General features: G+C 42.4%; 1 protein-coding gene and 1 pseudogene across 10 annotated transcripts in view; one reads left to right on the top strand and one right to left on the bottom strand.

Moving 5' to 3' along the window:
* Atg13 (autophagy related 13) overlaps positions 1 to 16165 on the bottom strand; it is a 43500-nt gene extending 27335 nt beyond the window's left edge. For 6 of the 10 annotated variants that reach the window (XM_036184165.1, XM_036184169.1, XM_036184171.1 and 3 more), the window contains exons 1-2: positions 15616 to 16164; positions 5408 to 5528 (exon numbers count right to left, since the gene is read on the bottom strand). The gene's annotated coding sequence lies outside the window, so the exon portion shown is untranslated. Of the gene's footprint in view, positions 1 to 5407; positions 5529 to 15615 lie in introns of all 10 variants that reach the window. The other 4 variants (XM_036184170.1, XM_036184167.1, XM_036184168.1 and 1 more) reach the window with 2 other exon arrangements.
* LOC118581703 lies at positions 11405 to 11724 on the top strand (annotated as a pseudogene).
* Positions 16166 to 16203: the final 38 nt, after the last annotated feature.

The raw sequence follows: 16203 nt of genomic DNA, 5'->3' as shown, positions 1-16203 counted from the left end.
ACCAAAGAAGTGAAACCATTCTCGTTTGCAGAGAACAAGTTTACAAGTTAAAACAATGACAAAAAACAGCCAGGCATGCTGGCACACACCTTAATCCCAGCACTCTGAAGACAGAGGCAGTAGAATCTCTGTGAGTTCAAGGTTAGCCTGGTCCACATAGGGAATTCCAGGACAAGGCTATGTAGAGAGAGACTCTGTCTCAGAAAAATAATAAATAAATAAATAAATGCCTCAAAGTGCTGGTTTTCAACTCATGGGCTGGGACCCCTTTGGAGGTTGAAAGACTCTTTCACGGGGGTTGCATATCAGATATCTGTATATTAGACATTTAAATTACAGCTGATGACAGTAGCAAAACTACAGTTCTAAAGTAACAATGAAAACAATATTATGGTTGGGGGTCACAACATAAGGAACTGTATTAAAGGGTGCAGCATCACGAAGGTAAGGGACCACTACACTAAAGACTCTTAACAAAGAAATCATTAGACCTCAATAAAAATTTAATCCAGTAAAATTTCAGGATGATAAATCTAAATACAAAACCAGTAGTCTTTTATAGCCAACAGCAAACTATGTAAATAGGAAAAATAAGAAAACATCCCTCATACACAACTACAAAAACTATTTATGAATTAATTTAATCAAAGTAGTGAAGATTTTAGCACTGAAAACTATAAAACAATCAAAAATGGAACTGAAGACATAAACAGATATCCCGTGTTCATGGAGTAGAATTAATAATCTTAAAAGTGTCTTTTTTAGGGGTTGGAGATTTAGCTCAGTGGTAGAGCGCTTGCCTAGCAAATGCAAGGCCCTGGGTTCAGTCCTTAGCTCCGGCAAAAAAAAAAAAAAAAAGGTTTTACTCAAACTGATCTGCAAGGTCATTCCAATTCCTATGAAAATAACAATGACATTCATCACAGAAATAGAAAGAAAAACCCTAAAATGTGTATGGAATCCGAAAAACTCCCCGAAGAGCCACAGCAATCTTGAACAAAAAGAATAAAAAGAGATTATCACACCACCTGACTTCAAAATCTACAAAGAAAGAGTGGCCAAACAGCAGGGACTGGCGTAAATATAGACACAGACCAGAGGGAGAGTGGAAAGCTCAGAAATATACCCACACATTTCTGTCAAATGATTTTGAAAAAGGTGCAAAAAGTTCAGAAAAGGAAGACAGTCTCTTCAATGAAGTGTTGGGAAGACTGATGTTCATATATAGAATTAAACCAGAGGCTTATGTCTCACTATATTTTAAAGAAAAATCAATTCAAAATGGACTGGAGACTTAATATTTAAGACCCAAAACTATGAAGGACCTAGAAGAAACAGACAGAAGAACTCCATGACATTGGTCTGGACAATGGTATTTCTGGAAATGACTTAAAAAACACGGGGCTCGGAATGAAGCCACAAATCTTTTTTGTGTGTGGCCGTCTGCTTTCTTGAGCCCTTTTCTGTCTATAAACACTCTTTTGCTCAGCTCATCAGAACATTTATTTCCTAGCTGTCCAACTGTAGGATCTAAAATAAACCCAATCTGGAACTGTAAACAACTGTTGTCCTTTAGCAGGGCTCACCACCCAAGGTTCTGAAGCAATACAGAAATGGGTGCAGATAAAAAGGTGCTGCAGGATTACACTGCCCCTATTCTTCACACTCAAGGAGTTATTCTATTCTTGCCACAGAACTATGCACACTCTGGGCTTTAAACTGTCTGCATAGGGCAGCACTGAAAGAAGTGGGTAGCTACAAGGTGCTGACCCGCCATGGGGAGAAAGCCATCTCTAGGGCAGCAGTGTCTGCTGCTCCATCACACCTGCTCCCTTACACTCAATTTGCCTTTGTAAGATAAACAGATAGTAGCTTTACTTCTTGCTTTGTTCTTTTGAGCACCTAAGAATAAAAAGGGAAACTTCGTATGAATAATACAAGGAGACCCATGGGGCTGGGGATTTAGTTGGGAGGGCAAGTGTGAGGACTTGAGTTCAAATTCCAAGAACTCTTGTAAATCTGGAGGTGGTAGTCTCTATGTGTAATCCCAGTGCGCCTACAGGAAGACAGGCAGAGACAGGGGAATCCCTGAAAAACAAAGGTCTAAGCAGGCCGGAAAATGCAGCACTGAACAAGAGTCTCAAACAAGGAGGAAGTTGCAGACTGACACACAAGGTAGTCTTCTCATCTTCCCACCTGCACCAGTCATACCCCCACACTCACCCCACACACAGATAAAGACAAATAAGAAGACCCACAACAGAGCCTGTGTCCTGTCCTTTCCTACCATGCAGTCATGACTGCTGTGGAGACTACTTGCTGGGTTTCTTTTTCACAGCCATCACAGCAATGCAGTCAGTACTTCTTGTCTAGGAGGAAATCACTTGGATGGTTACTTTGCCTTCTGCAAGCTTAGGCTGTGATTATAGTAAAGCATTGTCATCAGACTGTTGTTTATGAGCCAGAAGTTTTGACGAACTTTCCAGAGTGACTTTCAGTTAACCCCATGCAATGTCAGCAGAGAAAATGGGCAGAGTGATTCTGAAAAGGTAATGGTCTTACTGGTACCTTCAAGACAGAGCTTAGTCACTGAAACTGGCAAGGAGCAATCCTGTGTCAGGTTCAGAATGGGACACACATGCTAGGAAACTAGTTCTATTAGTTCAGTCAAGGTTTTGAGGAACAGTTGTTCAGTTATAAGGAACAATTAATATAACAATTCCAACTTGCTGAGAACAAGATAGCTAAGCAAACAGAAGTGCAAGTAATGACTATGTTACCTTTTCTAAAATGAGGGCACTTTTGGAAACTAAATCAATAACAGACGGCTAATCGCAATCACCTCCTTCTAGATATCTCACCCTCCTTCCTAGAGCAGGACTCTTCTTCTGATAGGGAGGCTCCTTGTTGGGCAGGGACTTTGCTATCCTAGCTATGTGTAGCCTCCCTGGCCTTGCTCCTCTCCAACTCCTCTATGCACAACCTTTGCAACTCTCAGTCCCCTAAGATGGAGGAAAAGGACAGTAGTCCCCTACTGTCTTTTCAAAGTTATTGGCTCTTGACTAAATCTCATTCCTTCCTACCAATACTTTTTACTCCTAGTCTACAGTTATACAGCCCTAATTTGACATTTAATTCTGGAAATACTAACCAGAGTGGCAAAGGGTTGGACTTCTGCTACAAAAATCTAATCACAGAACTGGAAAGCTGAGGCAGGAGGGCCTCGGGTTCCAGGACAAATAAGCCACCACAGTGACAAAACAGATGCCAGTCCAGAGTTTCCTCGCTTACAACGTGCAGTTTGAACCTTCACTTCTTTAGACTATGAAGACCAGTTACTGCCCATGTTTTAAATTTTTTAAGCTGGAAGTTGGTATTGTGTGCCTTCACACAAGAAGCAGAGGTAGGCAGATCTTTGTGCGTTCAAGACCAGCCCTGTCTACAGAGCAAGTTCCAGGACAGGCTCCAAAGCTATACAGAGAAATCCTGTCTCAAAAAACCACAACAGAAAAAAAAAAGTTTAATTATTTTATTTTTACACACATGTGTGTTTTGACTCCATTTGTATCTGGATACTACATGTGTGCAGGGCCCACAGAAATCAGAAGAGGGCATCAGATCCCTGGACCTGGTGTTACAGATGGTTGTGAACCACCATATGGGTACTAGAAATAGAACCTGGGTCCTCTGGAAAAGCAGCTGATGCTCTTAACTGCTGAGCCACCTCTCCAGTCCCATTGCCCACATTTTAAATCCACCATGATCAATACATTTTGATTTCCAAAATGACTACCTACATTAAAGATGGAGAGTCCAAGTGAGATGAATTTTAAGAGAATATAGTTGTTGCAGGAGAACTAGGCCAAAGCCACAGGGTTTGGGGTTACTACTTTGCTTAAAACAAGGCCATTCTTTGGGTAACTGTTGCCTGGCTTGCAGACCTTGACCTTGCTATCCTCCTTATGCTAATTCCCTGAGAGATTCCACCCTCCTGAATGCTTAGGGGAAGCTCCTTGTCTGTGTATCCTGCATATTGGGCATTAACAGCTTAGATGCAAGATTGTAAAACATGGAAGTGAGGGGTCCTCCCATTGTGCTATAAGCCTGTATTTAAGATCTCCTCCCTCCTTCAATAAACAGCATTTGACATTCAAAAAAAAAAGGAAAGAAAGAAATTGAAGACAGCGATATTCTAAAACGAGCCTATGAGGATACTGGACTAAAGTATATCAAATTGTGCAAACAGGAAAACTGTATACTATGTGAATTATATGTCAATAAAGATCTTATTTTAAAAAAGGGCCATTCAATCTCAGAGCATTCTCATCTCTCACTTGTGCTGAAACTTCTGCAACTACTTCTCAAGTTTTGACCCTTTCTTGGTAATATGCTTACAGAACATGCGAGTTTGTCTGAACTATTTCCACCTTTGTGTAATTTTTTGCCCTAATAACATAACCCATTAATTATGATTAATTTCAGATATTCACAAAAATGTTTGTTGTTCTTATTCACATATATTTGATTAAATTTATCCAGTGCCACTGTTTCTAAAATGACTTAATTAGGTAAAATATAACTATGTGAATATCTCAATCATAACAGGCAAAGCATCACACACCTTTAATCCCGGCACTCAGGAGACAAAGGCAGGCAATCTCTGAGTTCCAGATCAGCCTGGTTAAAAAGAGTGAGTTCCAGATCAGCCAAGGCGACATGGAGAAACTCTGTCTTGAAAACGAGAAAACAACAAAAAACCTGTACAAGAGAACAAAGCTACTCTGGGGCACAGTCGCCAATGAAGCTCCCATCACTGCCATCACTGACCATGCTTCAACCTTTCCCCGTGACTTGTTACTTGGGAGTTTTTTTTTTCTGAGAAGTACTCTCATTTAATTAAGACCTTTCTTTGAGACTCAGACAAATAACAAGTAATAAAAAACAAAGTACCAGTCGTTAAGTAGAAAATTTTTCACTAACAGAAATTCATGGCAAGTAACATTTTTTGTTTGTTTGTTTGTTTTTGTTTTTGTAAGCAGGGTTTCTGTGTAGCTTTGCGCCCTTCCTGGAACTCACTTGGTAGATCAGGCTGGCCTCAAACTCAGAGATCCGACTGGCCCTGCCTCCCGAGTGCTGGGAATAAAGGCGTGCACCACCATCGCCCGGCTGGCAAGTAACATTTTGAGATGCCCAGGGTACAGAGGACATGCACAGACTTGTAGCATGCTAAATGCTTTAAAATATATATCTGAAAATCAATTTTACCATTGCAATAATGGTTATACAGAAGTACTAAGATCTAAGTACTAGCCAGGAGAGTCTAGAACAGGATTTAAGAGCACAAGGCAATAATAACCTAAAGAGAAAGGTCATATGACTGGAAAGACAGGCAGGTTCTTTTACTTACCTTAATACTAAAATTTCTTTCTGTTGGTTCAGTGCTATGGATCAAAAGCAGGACCTTGTGCAGACCAGGCAAGCATTCTACCACTGAGCTCTCCCTCAGCCCTTTGAAATGTTAATTTTAACTGAAAAAAGAAATTAGAAGAGTTTACTTAAGTAGGTAGATACATTAAAAACAAAAACAAAACTCTAAACCGTGTATGATAGCAGATACCTATAATCCCAGTACTAAGAAGGCCAATGCCAGAGGCTTGTGAGTTCAAAGCCAGACTGAGTTACAAATCCAGACCTGTCTCAAAAAAATCAGAAAGCCCAGCTGGGAATACAGCCCAGTTGGTAGAGTGCTTGTCTATCATGAATGAGTCCTTGAATTCATCTTCTAGAAATAAAAGTAGAACAGAAGTTATTGCTAAGTTTTGTTTGGGGGTTTTGGTATTCAGTTGTTTTGTTTTGTTTTGTTTTTTATTATTGTTTTGTTTTTCTGGTTTATGTTTTAATACTGAACACTGAACCCAGGGCCTCTCTCTGAACTCTATTACCAGCCATCAATATATAAATATTAAATTATCAACAAAATAACATGAACAACTTGGCTAAGAGTAAAGTTTTCAATATTTATTTCTCTTCCTCCCTGAAACACCTTTAAAATGACAGAAGCAGCACTGCAGAACACAACATGCTTCCAGGACTTAGGAAGCAGAGGCAGGGGGACATCTAGATTAATGTTAGTCGGGCTCCATGGGAAGATCCTGCCTACTAAATACACAGATAAATAGATAAAAAGTAATAAGAAAGACAGGGTCTGAGGATGTGGCTGTGTCGGTAGTGTGCTTGTCACACAAGCAAGAGAACCTCGTGATACCAGTGCTGGGGAGGTTAAGGCAGGAGAAGGCCAAGAGATCAGACAGCTAGCCAATCTGTAAACTCCAGGTTCAGTGAGACACTGCCTTAAACTTAAGGTGGAGAGGGAGAGGAAGACACCAGATGTTGACTTCTGGCTTCCAGGGCATATATTGCTGTCTTCTGGCCTCCATGAACACTGCACAGAGTCCATATACACATGAAGTCAAAACAGTCATATACATAAAAATATCTAAAATGGAATAAAATGAAAACAAAGGAACAAAGATATTATATATGATCTTTCTTTTTTCTAATATCCCCTTTTAGTTCCTCTGTTCCTCTATTTTTTTAATTTACTACATACAATTCAGCTATTATACCTCTGCCATATTAATTTATAAGAATGAATATTTTCAGAACACTATTACATAATTATTTATATGATTTTAAATTTTCTTTCTTTTTTTTAAAATTTTTTTATGTGCATTGGTGTTTTGCCATGGGTGTCAGGTCCCCTGCAACTGAAGTTACAGACAGTTGTGAGCTGTCATGTGGGTGCTGGGGAATTGAACCCTGGTCCTCTAGAAGAGCAAAAAATGTTCTTAATCGGTGAGTTATCTCTCCAGACCAAATTATATATATCCCCCCACCCCCAGACAGGTTTCTCTGAGTAGCCTTGACTGTCCTGAAACTCACTCTGTATACCAGGCTGGCCTTGAACTCACAGAGATCCACCTGCCTCTGCCTCTTGAGTGCTGAGATTAAAGGCCTGCACTACCACCGTCCAACAATTTTCAATATATTTTTAAAGATTTATCTTAGTTTTTAAAAAATATTTTTAATTAAAAAAAATTTTATTGGGCTGGGCTGTGGTGCCTTTAATCCCAGCACTCGGGAGGCAGAAGCAGGTGGATCTCTGTGAGTTTGAGGCTAGCCTGGTCTACAGCCAGGACAAGCTCCAAAGCTCCAAAGAAACCCTATCTCGAAAAACCAAAAAAAAAAAAAAAAAAAAAAGATTTATTTATAAGTACACAGTGTTCTGTCTGTATGCCTGCACACCAGAAGAGGGCACCAGATCTCATTATAGATGGTTGTGAGCTGCCATGTGGTTGCTGGGAACTGAATTCGGGACACACAAAACACACACACAAACACACACACAAACACACACACACACACACACACACACACACACACACACACACACGAGCAGCCTGTGCTCTTAACCTGAACCATCTCCCTAGCCCCAATTTATGTACTTTTATGTGCATTGGTATTTTGCCTGTAGGTACATCTGTGAGAAGTGTGTCAAATCTGGAGTTACAGACAGTGCTGAGTTGTATGTGGGTTCTGGGATTTGAACCTGGGTCCTCTGAAGAGAAGTCAGTGCCCTTAACAGCTGAGCCATCTCTCCAGTCCCAGTATTTGTCTTACTTTTAATTATATGTATATGTGTGTGGGGGGGGGCTATGTACATGCGAGTATTGGTCTCCAAGGAGGTGGGGCCTCAGAGATCCCTCTGGTTGAGTTAGAGTTACATACAAGTGTTTGTGAGCCACCTGACAAGAGTGCTAGAAGCCAGTCTCAGGCCCTCTGCAAGAGCAGAGTGTGCTCTTAAGTGCTGAGCCATCTCTGCAAGCCCACGTTTCAATTAAAAAGAGGTGTGCCATGTAAGCCTTGTAATCCCAGAATTGTGGGATATGGGGGAATGCAGGAACAGGAGAAGCAGTGAGCTTGAGCCCCACGTTCAGTGAGTCTGTCACAAGGGAAGAAAGGCCATGTCCTATTTGGCTTTTGCACATAGGCTCTATCACAAGCATATTACCCTCAATACACCGCACGCCCCCCCCCCCCCCAATCATGTATCATTTTAGACCAGGCATAGTTAGTCACACCTGTAATCCTAATAAGATACTATTGTAAAAACAAAAACAAATCTGGTGTGGTGAACTGCTCTGTGAGCACAGCATGTGGGTGGTAGAGCCAGGAGGAAAGCCATCCTTGGCTAAACATAATAAATTTTAAGATTAGCCTGGGCTACAGTGAGATCCTGTCTCATCTCGAGCCACTGCCTGCCCCGCACCACTACAAAAACAAACAAACAAACAAACAAATCCTGGGAGGTTGGGAGTATATAGCTCCTTGGTAGAGCACATGCCTAGAATACGGCAAGGCCTTGAGTTCTATCCCCAGACCACAAAAACAACATCCAAGAATGTTTGCTAAGCAAACATGTTAAAATTGTTTTTATTATGTTCATCCTCACTACCACACAAAAAGGTAAAACTTACCATCTTACTCATTTTTAAGTAACAGTTCAATGGTATTAAATACACCTACAATATGTTACCAGTACTATCATCCACTCCAAAATCTGTTTTCATGTTATAAATCTGACACAGTGTGGACATTAAGTCATAACTTTCCATTCCAAAACTTTTCCAGCTACTGGCAATTACCAAGGACCATGACTTTGGGTATTCTAAATATCACAAAATCATAGTTTTTTTTCTTTCTTCAAGACAGGGTTTCTCTGTGTAGCTTTACGCCTTTCCTAGAACTTGCTTTGGAGACCAGGCTGGCCTCAAACTCACAGAGATTCTCCTGCCTCTGCCACCTGAGTACTGGGATTAAAGGTGTGTGCCACCACCGCCCAGCATGAATCATACAGTATTTTAAAGTAGAATAATACAGCATTTATCTGCTATGACTGGCTTATTTCACTTAGCATGTCCTAAAGGTTTGTTGATATGAAAGCATATGCTCTAGTTTCTTTCTTTCTTTTTTTTTGCCATGACAAATACCACGACCAAAAAGCCATTGGGAGTGGGCATGGTGCCAAACAACTTCAGATCCCAACAGGCAGATCTTCGTGAGGTAGAAGTCAGAGAGAGTTGCCGGGCAGTGTTGGCACACGCCTTTAATCCCAGCACTGGGGAGACAGAGCTAGGCGGATCTCTGTGAGTTCGAGGCCAGCATGGTCTACAGAGTGAGGTCCAGGAAAGGGAAACCCTGTCTCGAAAAACAAACAAACAAACAAACAAACAGTCAGAGAGAATTTCAGGACTTCCAGAGCTACAGTCAAAGACGCTCTCTCAAAAAAAAAAAAAAAGCCATGGATGGGAGATAGTTTATGTTATACTTCCAGTCCAGCACCGAAGGAAGTCAGAGCAGGAACTTAAAGCTGGAACCTTTAGTCCTGAAGTTCTGATTGCTTGCCACTCTGTGCATTGATTGCCTCTGACCAGGGAGCTCACTGGCAAAAGTACAGCAGGAACCATGGAGGATGCTGCTTGCCAGCTAACTCATACACAAGCTCATGCTTAGGTCGTTTTCTTATACATCCCAGAAACAACTGACAAGAGATAGTGCAGTCCACAGACCAACCTGACAGAAAAAGACAATCATAATCACTCAACCGAGACTCCCTTTTCAGGTGACTCTAGGCCACAGCAAATTGACAACTAATGCTAACTAGACCTGCATATTTCAGAATTTTCTTTTGAAGATTACATAAGGGCTGGAGAGATGGCTCAGTGATTAAGAGCACTGGCTGCTTTTCCAGAGGTCCTGAGTTCAATTCCCAGCAACCACATGGTAGCTCACGACCATCTACAGTAGAAATGGATGCCCTCTTCTGGCATGCAGAGCACTATACATAAAATATAAATAAAGAAATTTTGGGTTGGGGATTTAGCTCAGTAGTAGAGCGCTTGCCTAGCAAGCGCAAGGACCTGGGTTCCGTCCTCAGCTCCGGTAAAAAAAAAAAAAAAATTAAAGATTACATAATATAGCATAATATGAATATTTGTCTTATCCATTTACCCACTGATATACATGCTTGAGTTGCTTCTGTGTTTTAACTCTATTAAACAATGCTACTATGAACACAGGTATCAATTCTCCTTAGTATACACTTAGGAGTGAAGTTGCTGGACCATAATTCTAACTTTTTTTTTTTTTTTATAATTTCTGAGACAAGGTTTCTCTGCATAGCTCTGGCTGTTCTGGAACTCGATCTGTACACCAGCTGGCCTCAAACTCTGAGATCCACCTCATATGCTACCACTGCCTGGCCCTAAATTCCATTTAAGGACCATATGATTGTACATTCCCACTAACTCTTCAAAGGAGTCCTCACTGTTTTCATCATCTGCCTTTTTCTCTTGTTTGTTGTTGTTTAGCCCTTTTGTTTTGATTTATTCCCAAGGTAGCCAGACTGAGTGAAAACAGTTAAGGATGACCTTCAACTCCAGATCTTTTTGTTTGTTTGTTTTTTGAGACAGGGTTTCTCTGTGTTGTTTTCATGCTTGTCCTGGATCACGTTCTAGACTAAACTGGCCTTGAATTCTCAGAGATCCATCTGCCTCTGCCTCCCAGTGCTGAGATTAAAGGTGTGGGCCACCACTGCCTGGCTCCAACTCCAGAGATCTTATCAAGATCTTATTGTACCAAGGGGTGGAATTACAGGCAGACAGGTGCCACCCAGATTAGTTTTTTGTTTTCTTTGATATTTATTTCTATTTTAAGTGTACAAGTGTTTTGCCTACGCACTATGTGCATTCAGAACCGATGAAAGGGGTTACAGTGAGCTGTCTTGTGGAATGAAATCTGGGTTTCCTAAACAGTCAGTGCTGTTAACCACTGAACCATCTCCAGGCATCATACATTTTTCTTAAAGAGGGCACCAGATCTCATTACAGATGGTTGTGAGCCACCATGTGGTTGCTGGGAATTGAACTCAGGACCTCTGGAAGAGCAGTCAGTGCTCTTAACCTCTGAGCCAGATCTCCAGCCCCCTTTTTGAGGGAATTGTCTCACTTTAGTGTTCAAGCCAGCCTAAAACTCATAGCTATCATTCCTCCAAGTGCTGGATTACTGGTGTTTTTTTTTTTTAATATTTAAGTTATTATAGGATCTGTCACTGAGTTTGAAACACCCTAGAAATTTTGAGTGAAATGTCTTGTTTTTCAAATAAAGCTATAAAGCTGTTTATACTAACAAGGGCCCTTAGGATGGGCCTACACAGCCTCAGGTTAGGGCTGGTCACCAGAGAGTCTAAGTACTTATCACTGCAAAATTCAGCCCCACCCTTGTAAAAGAGATGCTGGTCAGAGAGGAAGTTCCATAACAAGCTTAAAAACATTTTCGGGGTTTGTTGAAGACCACTGGCCTAGTGGGATTGGCTGTGTGCAACACTCCACACAAGAGGCTAACAATATTGTATACAAAGATTCTTGATATTATGAAGCAGTTCCCTAAACATATAGCCTACAACAGATCACCATTGAGAAACTGGATATGGTCAAAGCGGAACCAGATGTTAAAAAATTAGAAACCTTGCTTCAGGGTGGTAAAGTACAGGTGATTCTTCAGGCTGAAAATGAGCTAAGTCTGGCAAGGAAAAAACTCCAGTGGAAGCCATGGGAGCCACTGTTGGAAGAGCCTCCTGCCAACCAGTGGAAGTGGCCAATATGATCACTGTGTCTGATGGTTGATGCAAATTAAATGCTCTGTTATGCTAAAAAAAATTTTTTTTCAATGACATTTATTTGTTCATCTCTTCTGGGTGAGACACCTGTGAGGCATATGTGTGTAAGTCAGAAGATAACTTGTGGGAGTCAGTTCTTTTCTCGTACCATGTGGGTCCCCAGGATCACCCTTGGCAGCAACTACCAGCCATCCTTAAAAACTCTCAAATCAGCCTGGCGGTGGTGATGCACGTCTGTAAGGCAGAGGCAGGTGGATCTCTGTGAGTTTGAGGCCAGCCTGGTCTACAGAGCTAGACCAGGACAGGCTCCAAAGCTACAGAGAAACCCTGTCTTGAAAAACTGAAGGGGGAAAAAAACCACAACTCTTAAATCAGATTTGATGGCTTTCCAACTTATTCAGTACCAATGGAAGCACTACGCTAATAAGGTCAAAATGGCTCTGAGTAATAACATTTGCTGTATAGCAAGTCTGCAGACATTAGATTACAATTCAACACCCAGAACTCACAAAGGTAGGACAGGACTGATTCCACCTATTCACTATGACATGAATATATCCCCAACAATGAATTGTTTAAAAAAGAAAGACAAGAAGGCAACAGTGGAAAAATGTGAAAACGTGCGATACTATAATCAGAACTTCGGGCTGAGAAATGGCTGAATGGATAAATTTTTACTCTGCAAGTTTGAGGACTTCACATTCCTAGCACTCATGTAAAAGCCAGGCAATCCAGAAAGCTTCTCTGACCATCACTGGGGGTGTAGACACAGGTAGAATGTACGAAGCTTGCTGGCCAACCAGTCTAGCCAGAGCAGCAAGCTCCAAGTTTGGTGAGAGACTTTGTCTCAAAATATAATATGGTAGCCGGTGTGTGTGTGTGTGTGTGCGTGTGCGTGTGCGTGTGCGTGCGCGCGCGCGCGCCACACGCCTTTAATTCTAGCACTTGGGAGGCAGAGCCAGGTGGATCTCAGAGGCCAGCCTGGTCTATAGAGTGAGATCCAGGACAGGCAGCAAAACTACACAGAGAAACCCTGTCTCAAAAAACATACACACACAGACACACACTATGGTAATAGAAGACACCAGATTTTAACTTCAGGTGTACATGCCTTCATGCACATGTGTACACCTTCATGCAAGTGTATATACAAATGCAGGCGCTCGCTCCCTCTCCCTCTCCCTCTCCTTCTCTCTCTCTCTCTCTCTCTCTCTCTCTCTCTCGTCCCACAGACACACACACATACACACACTTGAGTGTACACACACAATCAGAATTTCTGCTGGAAAAATTAGATATAATCTCTATAAATATAATAGCCATTTATGTTTATACACTAAGCTACACATCGATCAAATACATGGAGCAAAAATTCCTAGAGGGATAGTGAGATGGCTGAGTGGGTAAAAGTGTTTGCAACCAGGCCTGATGGCATGAGTGTGATCCCTGTAACCCTCAAGGTGGACAGAACCTTCTCATAAGTTGTTCTCTGACCTTCCCACATGCCTATTCACACATAAACACACAAACTCGTGCACAAATACACTAATAAGAGATAGATTAAAGGTAAACATAATAATAAATCCTTAAGGTTATTTTAAACAAAGTATCTAATCTTTTTTCTTTGAGACAAGTTCTCACTATGGAACTCACTCTGTAGACCAGGCTGGTCTTGAACTCAATGATCCGCCAGCCTCTGCCTCCCAAGTGCTAGAATTAAAGGTGTGTGACACTTTGCTGGCCTTGAATATCTGCTCTTAATACCATCTTAAATTACCTTTAAATGACTTAAATAATACTGGCAATACTAATAGGGGAAGGAGCTGAAACTCTTTAAAATTAGAAAGACTGTAAAATGATTTTTTAAAAAAGATTTATTTATTTATTATATATACAGCATGTATGACTGCAGGCCAGAAGAGGGCACCAGATCTCATTGCCAAGTGGTTGTGAGCCACCATGTGGTTGCTGGGAATTGAACTCGGGACCTTTGGAAGAGCAGACGGTGCTCTTAACCTCTGAGCCATCTCTCCAGCCCTGTAAAATGATTTTTTTTCTGTTTGTTTTTTGGTTTTCGAGACAGGGTTTCTCTGTGTAGCTTTGCGCTTTCCCTGGATCTCGCTTGGTAGACCAGCTGGCCTCGAACTCACAAAAATCCGCCTGCCTCTGCCTCCCGAGTGCTGGGATTAAAGGCGTGCGCCACCACCGCCCGGCTTGTAAAATAATTTTTTAACTCTGCATTTTATTCAAATACATGTGAACCAAAGTGGAAGCAACATTTTTCAAATTGTAATTGTTATGACTTCTATTAATTTTTGACTTAGACATTAACTTTTACTAATAATACATGACCATTCTCTTGCTACGAAAGACATAAGGGACACCATTAGAAGAAATTGCCTTTGCAGCCTACACTAGCCTTCAGAAGACTTCCCTAATAAATTGGTCCACATGAACTCTACAATTAAAAACAGATAGGTATTTAAAATGAATTTGAAATAATTTAATGACTTACAAGCCTTTAAAAGATTTAAACTCAGGCTTTAGTGGTTAGGTATAGTGGTTCATACCTATAATCCCGGTATTCAGGAGGCGGAGTAAAAAAACTTTCAGGAGTTCAAGGTCATCCCCTGCTAGAAGGCCGGCCAGCCTAGGCAGTATAAAGACCTTGTCTCAAAACCAACCACAGCAAAAAGATAAAAATAAAAGGTTCTATTTGACTGAGGATAATGTTGCAGGCCAACACTGGGGAGGCAGAGGCAAGAGGACTGCTCCTGCAGTTCAATGCTAGCCTAGTCTACAATAGTGAGTGCCAAGTCAGCCAGATATAATACATACACAGCGAGACCTCGTCTCAAGATGCACAGCCCCTTACAGAGGTATTATCGGTTGGGAATATAGCTCTGTAGACCAACCTAGCAGTAGACTGAGCCAATTGCTAGGTTAAATCTCTATGTGTGTCTGTGTATGAATACATACATGTAGTGTGTATATATAAACATATACATAGCTAATCAAGGATTCCAAGAGCCAGACATGGTGGCATATGCTTCATAATCTCAGAATGTATGACTCTGGGGATGGAGGAGCAGTAATTCAAGGCCAACCAAGGCTTCATAGCTGGACTCTGTTTCAACTCTCCCAACCTAGGCCTGGTGACAGCCTGGGTCAGTATTCCCAACTACTGAGGAGGCTGAGGCAGGAGAATAACAAACCCAGGAGCGAGCAACGTGATAGACTCTTCACTGGGGAGTGAGAAAGGGGGGCAAAAAGAAATGTTAAGGTTGAATTGAGCAGATTAACTGGGACCTAAGTGACTGACTGGGGAACTGAAAACTGACATCTGTTAGTGATGAGCCACCAAGGTACTTAGCCACTTACCCAGAGATTTATTTAATGAGAATGGGTCTCAGGTTTCCACCGGTCGATCCACGGCCAGTAAGAAGACTGTCGTGAACTGTGGGTCCCTTTTCCACTACTCAACAGTCACCCTCACCTACACGCGGAGTACATATTTGGCACTCAATTTTTTTTTGTTTCTGATTGAATGAAAACCTACCTTACTCATCTTGGTACCCAACCCCCCGAGTACCCTACAAATTATCTTCAACAGCCCTTCTTGACTTAACCCAAAGAGCTAAGAAAGTAGCAAGGAAGTTTCGAGGGCTTTCTGCAACGGTTGGGACCTCTCAAGAACCAACAGGGGCTACACCAACCCAACTTCCCGTAGAAAACTTGATAAAGGGGCCAGGGAGCTGAACCTCGACTGGTCAGCTTGGGCGTCCACAAGGAGGTAGCCAAGAGGACGCAGATCAGTGACCTCCCACTCGGGGGCGCTGAAAGGGCCGGGGGTTCTTACCCCCCAAAGTGAGTAGTACCTGGGAAGCTACGGCACAGAGAGTGGCTCCGGGCTCTCATTCCGGAGGCCGGGGCCTGGAGCCGGCCAACCGCGCCTCCCGGCCGAGGGTTCCGCGCTCCGGGGCGGTATTGACAGCACAGGTCGCAGAGAGATACCTCACGCTTCACGTGGCTCCTGGCTCCAAGAACTGAGCAAACTGTCGGACCGACGTCGACTGGTTCTCCTGAGCTTCTCCTTCACGCGTCAAGCGATCTCTCCTGCCCTAAGCCAGCCACCAGTCGCTCCCCGGCGCCGCCATCGTTCGTGTTTGTTTTCATCCGCTTCGGTGCAGGCGGTGGGGAGAGACAGCGCTCCGTGGGAAATGCAGCCGCGAACCTTCAGGTGCACTTTCGCTACACCACAGCCGCCCTATTTAGTCTTCCGGTACCTCGGGGTCACCATGAAAGTTGGTTTCATGCCGCCCGTAAATCTTTTGCTCAATCTGAGATCCTCTTTAGGGAAGAGAAAAGGGTACGGGGAGAGATTTTGGGAGCGCGAGACCGCTGGGGCTTCGTGTGGAATGTTCGGCGGCGAAGCGCAGGCTGCGGCGGCCGCGGTGCTGAGGACG

The sequence above is a fragment of the Onychomys torridus genome, chromosome 4 (genome assembly GCF_903995425.1).
Source record: "Onychomys torridus chromosome 4, mOncTor1.1, whole genome shotgun sequence".
In the NCBI taxonomy this organism is placed as follows: Eukaryota; Metazoa; Chordata; class Mammalia; order Rodentia; family Cricetidae; genus Onychomys; species Onychomys torridus.
This window is presented reverse-complemented; position numbering and strand designations above follow the sequence as displayed.